Genomic DNA, 18,852 nt, shown 5'->3' with positions numbered 1-18,852 from the left:
GCATTTCTCTATATTCTTCCCCCCATTTCATTGCTGCCCCCCTCGCTCTCCCATTTCTGCCCCTTTCCTTAATGTACAAGTTAGGTAGAGTAGATGCCCGTAGTTCTACACATGAGCAAACAGTGAGTTCGGTTCACGAAGATGGCCGCTTCCTTTGATGTAGTAGGCGCGGTCTGGGAACGGTGTTGCTGTATTTATTCATGGGCTTGTTGGGAAAAGTCAGTCGGGGGCTATGGTTTCTTACTGTCTTGGGTGCGTTTTGGCTGACCAGCGTTCAGATTTTTGCTTCTTCCATCGAACATCTGATGCTTTCTGCTTTCCAAGGTTGTTCCCTGGGAACTGCTACAAACAGGGTAGCTTTCAAGTTCCTCTCCTAGAGGATATCGACCATTGGGCCGCCCTTTGTCTCCTTTTAAAGTTAAACTTGACATGGGATTGCTGTGATCGCCCACATGCGTTTCCCAGTCCAGTCCGTTTGAATGCAGAGTTCAAGACAGAGGATATCCTTTTGTTTTGCTGGAGAACCGGCATTACACCTGTAATAGGTTGAGGGCCACGAGAAGATAGTAAAGGAGGGGAGAGGGAGAAGGCATTAAGGCCGGAGCCTGACCGCAGTTTCCACAGCACCCTGCTCTTGTCAAATCAACAGCGTTTGCCAGCGTCAGGCCCTCCTAGATTTCTTGCTGGCGCCTGATTTGTTGATGGCTCATCTGATTCCTGACAGAACAAAACGTTGCTTTGCGTATGCTCTGCCCTCCCCCCCCCATCTGCTGTCCCTTTTACTTTATTTTCATTTCTCATCACATTTCCAATGTTGCTCCTACATATTGGCAAGAAGTGTTTTTGTTAGGTTACTTGCGCCCAGCCTTTGTGTGATTGACTTTACAAATGAGATCTAGGTAAGTCGGTTGCTAATCAAAGTCATTTCTAATTATTTATTGGTTGTGTACCAATAGAAGAGGAATGAAAGAAAATTATAATAGGGGTGCCAACACACTCAGTTTGGAGGCACATGCAGTAGTTTCGCCCTTACTCAGGCTTTCTCAAGGCACAATTATATCATCTACAATAATGCGTGTGTTAATCCATAAACACACTTCTTTCGCTTATTCACAAGATTCACACACCGATTTTTGGTTCTAATACAGTTCAATATTGCTTCACAATTGACATGCATCCATCGTTACATACATAGATAAGTTAATTTACATTTTCTAAGCATGTATTGTTCTTATTTACAAATGCATTCAATTAGGAGCAATCTGTAGCTAAGTAAAGCAGCTTAAAGGTTCTATAAGAATCAGGTCAATTTGGTAGATCTCTTCTGGGATTTTCAGCCTAGCAGTGTCACTATTTCTTGTACTGGTTAGCAGTGGTTATCTTGAAATTCCATAAATTGGTGTGTCTAGGTATAAAACCTTAATGCATTTCTGTTTAAGATTCTCTCATGGAAAAAAGGATGGGATTCCTGATGTTATTCGAGGTAATATTGTGCTTGTTCAGTTAATAATCTTTAAAGAAGCAGTAAGTCCTCGGTCTGTTCTATACTTTCAGGGTGGCAGCGTTCCACGTGTGGCTCCATTTTGAGATCTTGCTGTGATTAAATAAAAGCAGTCCATTGGGCTGTGCTTGTCGTGTTCCTGTCTCTAGGCTATACATCTCGTGATGGATTATAATTGGTTACAATGGACTTGGGGCTCGCCCAAAGGTCTGGACCAAAGCTGTGTGTCCGTGATCAATGCCCCCCCCCCCGCCCCAATGCAGTGGTAAGATCCTGCTTCTTTTCCCTCGAAGAACTTCAGACCAGCCCTAGATGGACGGTATTGGACTACCTGAAGTTGTATGGTACCCTTGAACCTCTCAGCTAGCGAACAGCTGCCACTGGATGCTGGCCCCAGTGGAAGAAATGTTGCTAAGGCTCAAAAGAGTGTTGATGGGCAGACACGTGTATCTCCTCTTTGAGGTGGGGGTGCACTGTGGAACCAGAAGTAGTGATGTACATTTCTGGAAATGTTGACGTAATGGAAACACGTTTTTTTTTTCTTTTCTGGAAAAAACAGAACTTTATTGAAATCTATAAAATACTCCTTTTTTAAAAACACTATTTACAGGTGTGCATTCTCTTTGCACTTAAAATGACCATGTTTGGTTTATTATAGGGGGAGAGGAAATGGAGAGCAGAATTTCTCAGGAAACCAAGTGAAAACTATTCTCCCTTACTTCCAACATAAACGCTAAAGTAAACAATGAAGGAAGTCCACTGGCAAAACAGGCACTGAATCCTTCTTCCTTCTCCTGTCAAAATGTCACTACCACACGGTGGAAGAAATTATGTACTTTTGCCCTTTGGGCACAGGACTTGCAATGATCTCTCTAGCTTTGCTTATACTCCTTCCTTTTGCATAGTTATTGGAAAACATGTTTGTGGAGTAATGGGTAGCAACAACATTTCATTAATCATTCCATAAGAACATGTTGTGCAGGGTCTGAAATTGAAGGTCAAAGATTTATTTTTCACTCCTGTTCAATCGTCTTAAGGGCTTTTCACAGTCATTTGCAGGTGCTACGTTTTGCTCATGGACGGCTCACAGCGCTGTAAAGAAATCCCAGAAGAGCAATGCATTCTTGGGGAGGTGGGGTACAGTGCTACTACCTACACATTCTGGGTACCTGCTGTGTAATTCACGATTTTCTTTGCATAATTCTAGAAAAGCAGGTGTGCATTTAAAAAGAAAATAGGGGAACATGCTAATAGTTCATTCCAGAACCACAACAGATGTAAACTTCAAATGTAAAAGTAATACCTTTTGATTTCCGAGCACTGCTGAAACGAAGGCCTCTCTCCTATGCCAGGTACCCTGCCGCTGTGCTTTTTCATGTGCAAGAAAACTCTGAAACCTAGGAATTATCGTGACGGGGAGTGGAGACTTCAAATGCAGGAAATTATGACAGAATGTATGTCTTAATGTTTAAGCCAATCTGCTTCTGGAGAGAGTAATGCCTGGAAACCCCTCCCCGCCCCCTCTTCTCACCCCCTCCCTCCCAAATGGGCCTAGGTGAAAAGCGGAACAAACAGCGCCTTTTCTGACTGTTTCCATGCCATCACACATCACTGAGCAGAAGGGGCCCAAGCCGAGGTGCGAATTAGGAAACATTTAGGACTGTCACATTCATTGAAAAGGGCACTCCCTTTGGGGTTTGCTGACAGGATGCAAGTGGTCTATTAATTGGAGCGATTTAGATCTTGGTACCAAATAGGATTTCCATACTGGGAAATCTCAGTGGATCCTAGACCATGAATACCCCTTAGGAAGTTTATGCAGAATATGGTCTCTGCTTCCCACAATGCAATGGGAGAATTCAGAGTGATCGCCGAGGGCTCCCAACTGGAACTCACCTTTGCGAATGAGTGTCTGTGCCTATCACAAGTTATAACGTGATGTTATATCATGCACCTGGCATAACGGAAGTGACAAGTGTGGGGTACTGGTAGTAGGTGTGGGTTCGATGGAGGAAGCAGGGTGTCCCGAGGCCTTGGAGCCCTAGCGATCAATGCCAGACAGAGAAGGGTGAAGCTTGAATATCATGCTGACCAAAATGGGCTGGAGAGGTACCTGAAACTGTTCTGGTTATGCTAGTGTAAGAGGCACTTTAATGCACACCGTTTGGGAAGGTATAGGCAAAGGGACCCAAACCCAACTTATTGGGGAATTTTGAGGTTCATTGTCCCATGAGAATGTTTTTTTAATGTAATTATTGACCCGAAAAGGCCAGCGTGTTGATCAGAAATGCTGTATGCGAGGATCACGTGGCTACAACATTAATGATTTCCAGAAGGAAATGGCGTCCAATTGGAGGAAGCAGAGGGCTGAGGGAAAGGGTCGAGTGTATGGTTTTCTAGAGAGAAAAAAAACGCATGTTTAATAAAATAAAGGGACAATGGTTGGAACATTTTAATGTTCGTTTCCGGGATGGGAGAAGGAGGCGTTTGCCACCAGTGGGAAGAAAAGCGGAAACTGCACTGTTTATTGAAATGGCTGCAACTGTCAGGGTAATTCATAGAATTTCGCAGAAAAGTGTCGCAAGCGGCTGGCGCAGAGTGTCCGCGTGCGATTGACTGCGCCAGGCACGTGCGCTAAAACCGATTTCCGCGCACAGCGTATTCATGGATTTCAGGCTCCCAAACCAGCCGTGGCGCAGAGTATCGCAGCGACCCTGCAGCAGCGCCAGTAACGCCCCCAAGAATGCCCTCGCGCAAGGAAAAGCCATCAAAATCGCTAAATCATCGCAAAGGGCAGCGCTAACCTTGGACCAGTCCACAGGGCTGCCAAACAAGGAACGCAAAGCGGGTAACGTGCATATCAGGGGTACGCGTGAAGTTCTACACGCGATTAGCCAGGGCACGTGTATCACAGGGGTACGCAGGAATTATCACACGCGATTTGGCTGGGTACGTATATTACAGGGGTGCGCGGGAATTATCACACGCGATTTGGCTGGGTACGTGTATTCCAGGGGTGCACGGGAATTATCACACGCGATTTGGCTGGGTACGTGTATTCCAGGGGTGCGCGGGAATTATCACACGCGATTTGGCTGGGTAGGTGTATTACAGGGGTACACGGGAAGTTCTACACGCGATTCGGCTGGGTACGTGTATTACAGGGGTGCGTGGGAATTATCACACGCGATTTGGCTTGGTACGTGTATTACAGAGGTGCGTGGGAAGTTGTACACGCGATTGGCCAGGGTACGTGTATTACAGGGGTATGTGGGAATTATCACACGCGATTTGGCTGGGTACGTGTATTACAGGGGTACACGGGAAGTTCTACACGCGATTCGGCTGGGTACGTGTATTACAGGGGTGCGCGGGAATTCTCACATGCGATTTGGCCAGGTACGTGTATTACAGGGGTGCGTGGGAATTATCACACGCGATTTGGCTTGGTACGTGTATTACAGGGGTGCGTGGGAAGTTCTACACGCGATTGGCCAGGGTACGTGTATTACAGGGGTATGTGGGAATGATCACACGCGATTTGGCTGGGTACGTGTATTACAGGGGTACACGGGAAGTTCTACACGCGATTCGGCTGGGTACGTGTATTACAGGGGTGCGCGGGAATTCTCACATGCGATTTGGCCAGGTACGTGTATTACAGGGGTGTGCGGGAATTATCACACGCAATTAGGCTGGGTGGGTCCTCACCGGTGTTCCCTGTACACCCTCCACAGCCCCTGCAGGCAGCCCACAAAACAGGGGACTACCCTGCACACCTGCTCATGTCCCCCTGCACCCCCACCCCCCAGCCACCAGGGTCACCCTCCACCAGGCCCCCACTCATGTCACCCACCACCCCCACCCCCCAGCCACCAGGGTCACCCTCCACCAGGCCCCCACTCATGTCTCCCACCACCCCCACCCCCCAGCAGTGCAGGGGCAGCCTCCACCAGGCCCCCACTCATGTCACCCACCACCCCCACCCCCCAGCCACCAGGGTCACCCTCCACCAGGCCCCCACTCATGTCACCCACCACCCCCACCCCCCAGCCACCAGGGTCACCCTCCACCAGGCCCCCACTCATGTCTCCCACCACCCCCACCCCCCAGCAGTGCAGGGGCAGCCTCCACCAGGCCCCCACTCATGTCCCCTATCACCCCCACCCCCCGCCACCAGGGGCACCCTCCACCAGGCCCCCACTCATGTCTCCCACCACCCCCACCCCCCAGCAGTGCAGGGGCAGCCTCCACCAGGCCCCCACTCATGTCCCCTATCACCCCCACCCCCCCGCCACCAGGGGCACCTTCCACCAGGCCCCCACTCATGTCTCCCACCACCCCCACCCCCCAGCCACCAGGGTCACCCTCCACCAGGCCCCCGCTCAGGTCACCCACCACCCCCACCCCCCAGCCACCAGGGTCACCCTCCACCAGGCCCCCACTCATGTCTCCCACCACCCCCACCCCCCAGCCACCAGGGTCACCCTCCACCAGGCCCCCACTCATGTCTCCCACCACCCCCACCCCCCAGCCACCAGGGTCACCCTCCACCAGGCCCCCACTCATGTCTCCCACCACCCCCACCCCCCAGCAGTGCAGGGGCAGCCTCCACCAGGCCCCCACTCATGTCTCCCACCACCCCCACCCCCCAGCAGTGCAGGGGCAGCCTCCACCAGGCCCCCACTCATGTCACCCACCACCCCCACCCCCCAGCCACCAGGGTCACCCTCCACCAGGCCCCCACTCATGTCACCCACCACCCCCACCCCCCAGCCACCAGGGTCACCCTCCACCAGGCCCCCACTCATGTCTCCCACCACCCCCACCCCCCAGCCACCAGGGTCACCCTCCACCAGGCCCCCACTCATGTCTCCCACCACCCCCACCCCCCAGCAGTGCAGGGGCAGCCTCCACCAGGCCCCCACTCATGTCTCCCACCACCCCCACCCCCCAGCAGTGCAGGGGCAGCCTCCACCAGGCCCCCACTCATGTCACCCACCACCCCCACCCCCCAGCCACCAGGGTCACCCTCCACCAGGCCCCCACTCATGTCACCCACCACCCCCACCCCCCAGCCACCAGGGTCACCCTCCACCAGGCCCCCACTCATGTCTCCCACCACCCCCACCCCCCAGCAGTGCAGGGGCAGCCTCCACCAGGCCCCCACTCATGTCACCCACCACCCCCACCCCCCAGCCACCAGGGGCACCCTCCACCAGGCCCCCACTCATGTCTCCCACCACCCCCACCCCCCAGCAGTGCAGGGGCAGCCTCCACCAGGCCCCCACTCATGTCACCCACCACCCCCACCCCCCAGCCACCAGGGTCACCCTCCACCAGGCCCCCACTCATGTCACCCACCACCCCCACCCCCCAGCCACCAGGGGCACCCTCCACCAGGCCCCCACTCATGTCTCCCACCACCCCCACCCCCCTGCCACCATGTGCAGCCCCCACCAGGTCCTCACAATGTGCGTAATGGTCAGCCTCCACAGCCAAAAAGCCCTACCAAGTAACCCATTCACCCACATGGAAATGGAAATCACATGTTACACCCCCAATGTTCATGAAGCAAATGAACCCATGTCCGTCACACACATATTTTCCAATTGAATGGGAAAACACACAACATGACATGCATGAAACCAATGAGATGAAACCACACAGTGAACAATGTAAAAAAAAATGTATTTGAAAAAAATACGAATGCTAAAGAAAGAAAACTAACTACAATGTAAATGTGAAAAAAGAAGCTGCATGTCCGCATAAAAACACAAAACTAGAAAATCTAATCCAAAAAATTTTGTCCAAAGTCAAATGTCAAAACTCTCCGTGCAACAAAGAACTATGTACAAAAATAACAAGGGTCCATCATCACAACAGAACTAAGGAAACCTCCTAAAAAACCTACCTAAATATCAACTATATACAAAAAGTGGAGCAGTGTCCGTCGACTCCAAATCATAAGAAAAAACAAAGGAAACCTAAAACTAAAGAACTATATACAAAGGCGGCGGGCAAGTCCAGCGGCTCACTCTGTGGTGTTCCGGGCCAGGGCATCATCGAACTCCTGTTCGATGTCCCGGAGGCGGTCCAGTTCCATGGCCCCGAGGGTCCGCAGGGACGACGCCGTGTCCTCCTCCAACCCCCTGCGGATAGCCTCGAGGCACTCGGCCCGCCTCAGGGCCCTCCGCATGGAGTTCTCCGCCCTGACCATTGTGAGCCGCGCCTCTTCCGCCCGCCGCCGCTCCGCACCTATGGCGTGGCCCAACCGCTGCCACACGGAAGACACTCTCTGTCCTGGGTCCTCCTGCCCTCCGGCCGATGCCTGCCCCTCCGATGTCGAAGGCCCCGAGCCTTCATGGCTCCCACCATCTTGCTGCTGCTGCTGCTCTGCCTCTGCCCGTGCACTGCCTCCTGCTGCCTGCACATCCTCCGCCGGCTGGGGTGCACCTGTTGATGTGGCCACCCCTGCTGGACGTCCGACTCCCGACTGTGGCAGGGATGCCTCCTCCACCAGCCTGGCCGCACTGTCAGAGGCAGCTCCACAGGGCACCCAGGTGACTGATGGGTGGGAAGATGGCACAGAGGACGACTGGCGCGTAGGGGGTCCAGTTGAGGAGGGGGTCGGAACAAGCCCCATCAGACGGAGGAATCCGGTCTGGGTGACCTGTCCCAGCAGGCTGACGTGGTCAACGAGCCATTCGAGATGACGTGCAGTCTCTCCATGAAAAGACTGCAGGTCACCTCGCATGGCCCGTTGACGCAACGCCACACCAGCCAGGACAGGCTCAACCCGGACCTGGATAGCCACGTCCGCAGGCAGAGGAAGGCCAGTTGACGTCAGCTCATCCCCTGCCTGAAAACGGGTCTGGACGTAGGCATCCCTGCTGGTGCAAGATGATGCAGGGACAGGATCGGGGACAGGATTGCACACAGGCACCTCCGCGGCCGCCTGTGCTGCCTCCTGTCCCTGGTCCTGGACTGCACCACTAGCACCAGTGGGATCCCCACCTCCAGACCCCGTCTCTGGTGCTTGCACGGCCTCCTCCTCCACCAGACCCCCCACCAACCTGGATGACTCCGTGCCATCTTCCCCTGTTGGGCCCTGTGGGGTCCCAGCTGCCCCTTCTGCTGCCGAGGAGTCCAACTGCAACCTCCGCCTCTTGGACCTCCCCCCGGCAGCTGCGGCCTGGGACGCGGCACCGGACTCCTCACTCCCCGACGAGATGACAACACGGGAGGGGAGCCGGGCCTTGCGTCTCCGGCTGGCGGTCGGATCCCCGCCGCTGTGCTCCACAGCACCTTCTCCGCCCTCTTCATCAGTTGACGCTGCAGACAGGGAGAAACAAAACACAGGCATCAGGGCACTGTACAATGGACACATACACGCATGACAGTTGCACATGAGTGGCATTGGCAAACCTCAGACATGTCATCACAATCCCCAACACACATGTCATTGCAACTGGCACACATGAGCCATACCACAGCCATATCGCAACTGCCACCACCATCCCTACACATACAACAGCATCAGCAGCCAAAGGGGAGCCATACATCACATGCAACACAGGAAGTGCACCACACATGTACACACACCACCACACTTGCATGCATGTCTACACCTCTGCCAAGTGTCGCACTGTTCAGACGGGCATCCATGTCACATCTGCCAATCAGGCTTCCACATACCGCTGTCACATGCATCCATGTAGCATCACTGTTGCACCTTTGACAAATACACACACATGCACATGTACACAGTGCTCATACATGCAGCCGAAAACAACATACATGCCTGACATCACGGACATGTCTACTTACATACACATTCATCCAAACATGTGTGCACGCACAACTGCATTTGCCATGCAAGCCCACACACACAAGCACCATCCATGTCTCACACATTACAGCCCTCGCATGTGTCAGCCCCACGGCCCTGTACACCCCCACCCATACTCCACCCCATACAAACAGATGTGCAACCGGCACAATGGGGAATGATCACCACACGCCCTGCTCACAACCAGGATGCATGTACACTCACCGCTCGACTCCAGACGGCTCTGCTTCTCTAGGACCTGGACGTGGAGCGCTGGGGATATGTGTTCCAGGACCCCCATCTGTTCTTCCGACAAGTGGCCCCGGCGCCCCTTGGCATCCGCTGCCTTCAAGAGGCGCCGGGCCTTGTTCAGGGTCCTGGACCTGAAGTCCTCCCAGCGCTTCCTGACATGTTGTAAGTCCCGGACTGCCACCCCCTCCGCGTTGATGGCAGTCACGATGTCAGTCCAGATCCGAGTCCGTCCTTCCTTGTCGGCGCGGGAACTTCCAAAGAGGGCATCATACTGCCCCAGGACTTGCTCCACCAGGACACCAACTTCGGTGGCACTGAAGCTGGTGCCCCTCTGCCTCTCTGGCCGGGGGTTGTCAGTGGTCGCAGATGGTGTTAGCCCCGACATGACAACCCCAGAGGCAGGAGTGGGTGGGCAACTGGGTCCTGGGGCTGGGCTGTGGAGCGATGGAATTCCAGTCGGGAGTCTTCTGTTCCAGCAGGGGTGGTCACAGCAACAGCACCCCTGGCTGATGTGCAGGCAGCAAATGGCAGTGCACGTGGGCAGCAGGCAGTCAGGCAGCAGCAGATAGCAGGTGGGAGCGTGCTCGGGGCTCTGGGGGGCAGTAATTCGGCCTTCTGGGCAGGAGCGTGGTCTCCCGTGTGCTCACGCGTGGCCAGCTTGGTACGGAGTGAATTGGCACGTGAAAATCCTGCACGTCAGCGTGAAAACCGAGGAAAGGCCCTTAGCGCGTAAGCGCGTCAGCACGCATACGCGATTCCATTGGACCAAAGGCCCTCAGCGCGTAGGCGCGTCTGTGACGTGACCCGCACGGGTGTTTCCCACACAGCACGTGATGACAGCACACGTGGAAAGACTGCACGTCAGAGTCTCATTGCGTGTGATTGGTGGAAATGGCCGTACACCGGGATACAGGTGCGCTGACGTACTTGCGTGTGTAAGTGTCCGCGCACACCTCATATACACGTACATAGGCCAATCGCGTGTACACGCACTTTTGTCCAATTACACGCGATGAGACTCTGACGTGCAGTCTTTCCACGTGTGCTCTGTCATCACGTGCTGTGTGGGAAACACCCGTGCGGGTCACGTCACAGACGCGCCTACGCGCTGAGGGCCTTTGGTCCAATGGAATCGCGTATGCGTGCTGACGCGCTTACGCGCTAAGGGCCTTCCTCGGTTTTCACGCTGACGTGCAGGATTTTCACGTGCCAATTCACTCCGTACCAAGCTGGCCACGCGTGAGCACACGGGAGACCACGCTCCTGCCCAGAAGGCCGAATTACTGCCCCCCAGAGCCCCGAGCACGCTCCCACCTGCTATCTGCTGCTGCCTGACTGCCTGCTGCCCACGTGCACTGCCATTTGCTGCCTGCACATCAGCCAGGGGTGCTGTTGCTGTGACCACCCCTGCTGGAACAGAAGACTCCCGACTGGAATTCCATCGCTCCACAGCCCAGCCCCAGGACCCAGTTGCCCACCCACTCCTGCCTCTGGGGTTGTCATGTCGGGGCTAACACCATCTGTGACCACTGACAACCCCCGGCCAGAGAGGCAGAGGGGCACCAGCTTCAGTGCCACCGAAGTTGGTGTCCTGGTGGAGCAAGTCCTGGGGCAGTATGATGCCCTCTTTGGAAGTTCCCGCGCCGACAAGGAAGGACGGACTCGGATCTGGACTGACATCGTGACTGCCATCAACGCGGAGGGGGTGGCAGTCCGGGACTTACAACATGTCAGGAAGCGCTGGGAGGACTTCAGGTCCAGGACCCTGAACAAGGCCCGGCGCCTCTTGAAGGCAGCGGATGCCAAGGGGCGCCGGGGCCACTTGTCGGAAGAACAGATGGGGGTCCTGGAACGCATATCCCCAGCGCTCCACGTCCAGGTCCTAGAGAAGCAGAGCCGTCTGGAGTCGAGCGGTGAGTGTACATGCATCCTGGTTGTGAGCAGGGCGTGTGGTGATCATTCCCCATTGTGCCGGTTGCACATCTGTTTGTATGGGGTGGAGTATGGGTGGGGGTGTACAGGGCCGTGGGGCTGACACATGCGAGGGCTGTAATGTGTGAGACATGGATGGTGCTTGTGTGTGTGGGCTTGCATGGCAAATGCAGTTGTGCGTGCACACATGTTTGGATGAATGTGTATGTAAGTAGACATGTCCGTGATGTCAGGCATGTATGTTGTTTTCGGCTGCATGTATGAGCACTGTGTACATGTGCATGTGTGTGTATTTGTCAAAGGTGCAACAGTGATGCTACATGGATGCATGTGACAGCGGTATGTGGAAGCCTGATTGGCAGATGTGACATGGATGCCCGTCTGAACAGTGCGACACTTGGCAGAGGTGTAGACATGCATGCAAGTGTGGTGGTGTGTGTACATGTGTGGTGCACTTCCTGTGTTGCATGTGATGTATGGCTCCCCTTTGGCTGCTGATGCTGTTGTATGTGTAGGGATGGTGGTGGCAGTTGCGATATGGCTGTGGTATGGCTCATGTGTGCCAGTTGCAATGACATGTGTGTTGGGGATTGTGATGACATGTCTGAGGTTTGCCAATGCCACTCATGTGCAACTGTCATGCGTGTATGTGTCCATTGTACAGTGCCCTGATGCCTGTGTTTTGTTTCTCCCTGTCTGCAGCGTCAACTGATGAAGAGGGCGGAGAAGGTGCTGTGGAGCACAGCGGCGGGGATCCGACCGCCAGCCGGAGACGCAAGGCCCGGCTCCCCTCCCGTGTTGTCATCTCGTCGGGGAGTGAGGAGTCCGGTGCCGCGTCCCAGGCCGCAGCTGCCGGGGGGAGGTCCAAGAGGCGGAGGTTGCAGTTGGACTCCTCGGCAGCAGAAGGGGCAGCTGGGACCCCACAGGGCCCAACAGGGGAAGATGGCACGGAGTCATCCAGGTTGGTGGGGGGTTTGGTGGAGGAGGGGGCCGCGCAAGCACCAGAGACAGGGTCTGGAGGTGGGGATCCCACTGGTGCTAGTGGTGCAGTCCAGGACCAGGGACAGGAGGCAGCACAGGCGGCCGCGGAGGTGCCTGTGTGCAATCCTGTCCCCGATCCTGTCCCTGCATCATCTTGCACCAGCAGGGATGCCTACGTCCAGACCCGTTTTCAGGCAGGGGATGAGCTGACGTCAACTGGCCTTCCTCTGCCTGGGGACGTGGCCATCCAGGTCCGGGTTGAGCCTGTCCTGGCTGGTGTGGCGTTGCGTCAACGGGCCATGCGAGGTGACCTGCAGTCTTTTCATGGAGAGACTGCACGTCATCTCGAATGGCTCGTTGACCACGTCAGCCTGCTGGGACAGGTCACCCAGGCCGGATTCCGCTGTCTGATGGGGCTTGCTCCGACCCCCTCCTCAACTGGACCCCCTACGCGCCAGTCGTCCTCTGTGCCATCTTCCCACCCATCAGTCACCTGGGTGCCCTGTGGAGCTGCCTCTGACAGTGCGGCCAGGCTGGTGGAGGAGGCATCCCTGCCACAGTCGGGAGTCGGACGTCCAGCAGGGGTGGCCACATCAACAGGTGCACCCCAGCCGGCGGAGGATGTGCAGGCAGCAGGAGGCAGTGCACGGGCAGAGGCAGAGCAGCAGCAGCAGCAAGATGGTGGGAGCCATGAAGGCTCGGGGCCTTCGACATCGGAGGGGCAGGCATCGGCCGGAGGGCAGGAGGACCCAGGACAGAGAGTGTCTTCCGTGTGGCAGCGGTTGGGCCACGCCATAGGTGCGGAGCGGCGGCGGGCGGAAGAGGCGCGGCTCACAATGGTCAGGGCGGAGAACTCCATGCGGAGGGCCCTGAGGCGGGCCGAGTGCCTCGAGGCAATCCGCAGGGGGTTGGAGGAGGACACGGCGTCGTCCCTGCGGACCCTCGGGGCCATGGAACTGGACCGCCTCCGGGACATCGAACAGGAGTTCGATGATGCCCTGGCCCGGAACACCACAGAGTGAGCCGCTGGACTTGCCCGCCGCCTTTGTATATAGTTCTTTAGTTTTAGGTTTCCTTTCGTTCTTATTATTATTTGGAGTCGACGGACACTGCTCCACTTTTTGTATATAGTTGATATTTAGGTAGGTTTTTTAGGAGGTTTCCTTAGTTCAGTTGTGATGATGGACCCTTGTTATTTTTGTACATAGTTCTTTGTTGCATGGAGAGTTTTTACATTTCACTTTGGACATAATTTTTTTGATTTGATTTTCTAGTTTTGTGTTATTATGCGGACATGCAGCTTATTTTTTCACATTTACATTGTAGTTAGTTTTCTTTCTTTGGCATTTGTATTTTTTTCAATACATTTTTTTTTCCATTGTTCACTGTGTGGTTTCATCTCATTGGTTTCATGCATGTCATGTTGTGTGTTTTCCCATTCAATTTGAAAATATGTGTGTGACGGACATGGGTTCATTTGCTTCATGTACATTGGGGGTGTAACATGTGATTTCCATTTCCATGTGGGTGAATGGGTTACTTGGTAGGGCTTTTTGGCTGTGGAGGCTGACCATTACGCACATAATTGGGGATTGTGAGGACCTGGTGGGGGCTGCACATGGTGGCAGGGGGGTGGGGGTGCAGGGGGACATGAGTGGGGGCCTGGTGGAGGTTGAGCCTGCACTGCTGGGGGGTGGGGGTGGTGGGAGACATGAGTGGGGGCCTGGTGGAGGCTGCCCCTGGTGGCTGGGGGGTGGGGGTGGTGGGTAACATGAGTGGGGGCCTGGTGGAGGGTGCCCCTGGTGGCTGGGGGGTGGGGGTGGTGGGAGACATGAGTGGGGGCCTGGTGGAGGGTGACCCTGCACTGCTGCGGTGTGGGGGTGATGGGAGACATGAGTGGGGGCCTGCTGGAGGGTGACCCTGGTGGCTGGGGGTGATAGGGGACATGAGTGGGGGCCTGGTGGAGGGTGACCCTGGTGGCTGGGGGGTGGGGGTGGTGGGTGACATGAGTGGGGGCCTGGTGGAGGGTGCCCCTGGTGGCTGGGGGGTGGGGGTGGTGGGTGACATGAGTGGGGGCCTGGTGGAGGGTGCCCCTGGTGGCTGGGGGGTGGGGGTGGTGGGAGACATGAGTGGGGGCCTGGTGGAGGGTGACCCTGCACTGCTGCGGTGTGGGGGTGGTGGTAGACATGAGTGGGGGCCTGGTGGAGGCTGCCCCTGCACTGCTGGGGTGTGGGGGTGGTGGGTGACATGAGTTGGACATGGGTGGGGGCCTGCTGGCAGGTGCCCCACAGTGCTGGGGGGTGGGGGTGGTGGGAGACATGAGTGGGGCCCTGGTGGAGGGTGACCCTGCACTGCTGGGGGATGGGGGTGGTGGTAGACATGAGTGGGGGCCTGCTGGAGGGTGACCCTGCACTGCTGGGGTGTGGGGGTGGTGGGTGACATGAGTTGGACATGGGTGGGGGCCTGCTGGCAGGTGCCCCACAGTGCTGGGTGGTGGGGGTGGTGGGAGACATGAGTTGGACATGGGTGGGGGCCTACTGGCAGGTGCCCCACAGTGCTGGGGGGTGGGGGTGGTGGGGGACATGAGTTGGACATGGGTGGGGGCCTACTGGCAGGTGCCCCACAGTGCTGGGGGGTGGGGGTGGTGGGGGACATGAGTTGGACATGGGTGGGGGACTGCTGGCAGGTGCCCCACAGTGCTGGGGGGTGGGGGTGGTGGGAGACATGAGTTGGACATGGGTGGGGGCCTGCTGGCAGGTGCCCCACAGTGCTGGGGGGTGGGGGTGGTGGGAGACATGAGTGGGGCCCTGGTGGAGGGTGACCCTGGTGGCTGGGGGGTGGGGGTGGTGGGAGACATGAGTTGGACATGGGTAGGGGCCTACTGGCAGGTGCCCCACAGTGCTGGGGGGTGGGGGTGGTGGGAGACATGAGTTGGACATGGGTGGGGGCCTACTGGCAGGTGCCCCACAGTGCTGGGGGGTGGGGGTGGTGGGAGACATGAGTTGGACATGGGTGGGGGCCTGCTGGCAGGTGCCCCACAGTGCTGGGGGGTGGGGGTGGTGGGAGACATGAGTGGGGCCCTGGTGGAGGGTGACCCTGGTGGCTGGGGGGTGGGGGTGGTGGGAGACATGAGTTGGACATGGGTGGGGGCCTACTGGCAGGTGCCCCACAGTGCTGGGGGGTGGGGGTGGTGGGAGACATGAGTTGGACATGGGTGGGGGCCTGCTGGCAGGTGCCCCACAGTGCTGGGGGGTGGGGGTGGTGGGAGACATGAGTGGGGCCCTGGTGGAGGGTGACCCTGGTGGCTGGGGGGTGGGGGTGGTGGGAGACATGAGTTGGACATGGGTGGGGGCCTACTGGCAGGTGCCCCACAGTGCTGGGGGGTGGGGGTGGTGGGGGACATGAGTTGGACATGGGTGGGGGACTGCTGGCATGTGCCCCACAGTGCTGGGGGGTGGGGGTGCAAGGGGACATGTGTTGGTGTTCATTAGTTCAAGGAGACATGTGCCTTTGCTGGGGGGCATGCCCATGTTGGGTGGGCTGCCTGCGGGACATGACCAGGGATGCAGGGTAGTCCCCTGTGGTGTGGGCTGCCTGCAGGGGCCGTGGAGGGTGTACAGGGTACACCTGGGAGGACCCACACTGTCAAATCACATGTGGGACTCCCCGGCACCCCTGAAATACACGTACCGTGCAGAAATCGCGTGTAAAACTTCCCGCGCACCCCTGAAATACACGCGCCCAGGCTATTCGCGTGTAAAACTTCCCGCGCACCCCTGAAATACACGCGCCCAGGCTATTCGCGTGTAAAACTTCCCGCGCACCCCTGAAATACACGCGCCCAGGCTATTCGCGTGTGGAACTTCCCGCGCACCCCTGAAATGCACGGGCCCAGGCTATTCGCGTGTGGAACTCCCCGCGCACCCCTGAAATACACGCGCCCAGGCTATTCGCGTGTGGAACTTCCCGCGCACCCCTGAAATACACGCGCCCAGGCTATTCGCGTGTGGAACTTCCCGCGCACCCCTGAAATACACGCGCCCAGGCTATTCGCGTGTGGAACTTCACGCGCACCCCTCAAATTCACGCGCCCAGGCTATTCGCGTGTGGAACTTCCCGCGAACCCCTGAAATACACGCGCCCAGGCTATTCGCGTGTGGAACTTCCCGCGCACCCCTGAAATACACGCGCCCAGGCTATTCGCGTGTGGAACTTCCCGCGCACCCCTGAAATACACGCGCCCAGGCTATTCGCGTGTGGAACTTCCCGCGAACCCCTGAAATACATGCGCCCAGGCTATTCGCGTGTGGAACTTCCCGCGAACCCCTGTAATACACGTAGCCCGCTCCCCCAGGCCCGATCGCGTGAGGAACTTCCCGCGCACCCCTCAAATTCACGCGCCCAGGCTATTCGCGTGTGAAACTTCACGTGAACCCCTGAAATACACGTAGCACGCTCCCCCAGGCCCGATCGCGTGAGGAACTTCACGCGAACCCCTGTAATACACGTAGCCCGCTCCCCCAGGCCCGATCGCGTGTGGAACTTCCCGCGCACCCCTCAAATTCACGCGCCCAGGCTATTCGCGTGTGAAACTTCACGCGAACCCCTGAAATACACGTAGCACGCTCCCCCAGGCCCGATCGCGTGAGGAACTTCACGCGAACCCCTGTAATACACGTAGCCCGCTCCCCCAGGCCCGATCGTGTGTGGAACTTCACGCGAACCCCTGAAATACACGTAGCCCGCTCCCCCAGGCCCGATCGCGTGAGGAACTTCACGCGAACCCCTGTAATACACGTAGCCCGCTCCCCCAGGCCCGATCGCGTGTGGAACTTCCCGCGCACCCCTCAAATTCACGTCCCCAGGCTATTCGCGTGTGAAACTTCACGCGAACCCCTGAAATACACGTAGCACGCTCCCCCAGGCCCGATCGCGTGAGGAACTTCACGCGAACCCCTGTAATACACGTAGCCCGCTCCCCCAGGCCCGATCGCGTGTGGAACTTCACGCGAACCCCTGTAATACACGTAGCCCGCTCCCCCAGGCCCGATCGCGTGAATAACTTCACGCGAACCCCTGTGATGCACGTACCCTGCAAATCGCGTGTGACACTTCCCGCGCACCCCGGTATACATGCACACGTATTTTTTGTCAGCGGGTGTCCGTGTTTGTGGGTACCCCTTTGCACGTCATTTTTCCTGGAGGGCCACAGTATGGGACATTCATCATGGCAGTATATAGGTGCTATTTGTTGGAGCACCTTTTGGCGCACATTTGTTACAGCCGCAGAGACGCTACCGCCTCCTTTCTTGTGGCGGTCGTGTTTGTGCCTGTGCGCTGGTTTGAGCGTGCGCTTTTTTCCCCTATTCTATTCCATGAATACGTGTTGTAGGCGAGCGTGTGGGCGTTCCGCGCACTTGTGCCCTGTACTTCCCCCGTGACGCCCACGTTTTGGCAAGTTGTTCCCCATTCCGAGTGTTACGCCCGTGTTCCGCCTACTTTTATTGCGTGCGCTGCGCTATGTGCGAATTTCGCTGTGGCCTGTGCGATTTTCGCTGTGACCTGGCGCACGCTGTTAGATGGCCTGTGCGCCAACGTGCGCCAACGTGCGCCGCGCACTTTTTTATCGCACATCCGCTGGTTTTCTCGCGCACGGCCTTCCATGAATCGACGTGCGCTGCTTTTCGTGCGATTTTCGCACTTGCACTGCGATTTTCGCTATTCCACTGCGATTCGCACGTTTTTGCCCACTTGCGCCGCGCTAATTATTCCATGAATCGGCCTCTGTGTGTCTTGGCAGTGTGAACTCAGAGTATCACGCTGCTCAGATGGCGGGCTGTGTTCACAAATACCAAGCTGCTGATGCCAACAGCCTGAGAGCGTCATGCCCATCAGCCACTCAACAGCGCCCAACCTGGCCTACTGCTCGCAGTGGGCAGCCGGCCCTTGTGCATCTGCGCTCTCCAGATGCAGCTGCTACCGGCGCTTATCATTTAAAACAACAAAAAGATAACTTCGCTTGAGTATCTCTCTTGCCACTCCTCTGCTCCTCTGCAAAAGTCTCCTTTTCATGCTGAGGACATTACTCTGGTCAAAACAGAAACAGCGTTAACGCAGCAGAGCGGCTATGCAGCCATCTAAGGCAAGTTTTACACTTTTTTTGTCAAGGAAAGCCTTTCGCACCCATGTCTTCACATTTTGGTTCCTAATGGCATTAATGACCAGTACAACGGGCGGACACTGCCGCTATTGGCACTAGCGCCCAAGTTGAGGGCCCGAGCAATGGTGAGCCAGCTGTCCCAGTTATTAAGACCTCATTATGGGAAAAAAGTATACCCTCTCTGTCCTTCCCACA

General features: G+C 56.7%; 1 protein-coding gene across 5 annotated transcripts in view; it reads left to right on the top strand.

Moving 5' to 3' along the window:
• Positions 1 to 18,852, top strand: part of MCC (MCC regulator of WNT signaling pathway) — a 2,118,336-nt gene that overhangs the window by 1,847,325 nt on the left and 252,159 nt on the right. The gene's annotated exons all lie outside the window — the stretch shown is intronic.

This window comes from Ambystoma mexicanum, chromosome 6p (assembly GCF_040938575.1).
Source record: "Ambystoma mexicanum isolate Mex_15411 chromosome 6p, UKY_AmexF1_1, whole genome shotgun sequence".
Classification (NCBI taxonomy): Eukaryota; Metazoa; Chordata; class Amphibia; order Caudata; family Ambystomatidae; genus Ambystoma; species Ambystoma mexicanum.
The sequence above is the reverse complement of the archived record's forward strand: the minus strand, read 5'-3'. Positions and strand labels throughout refer to the sequence as shown.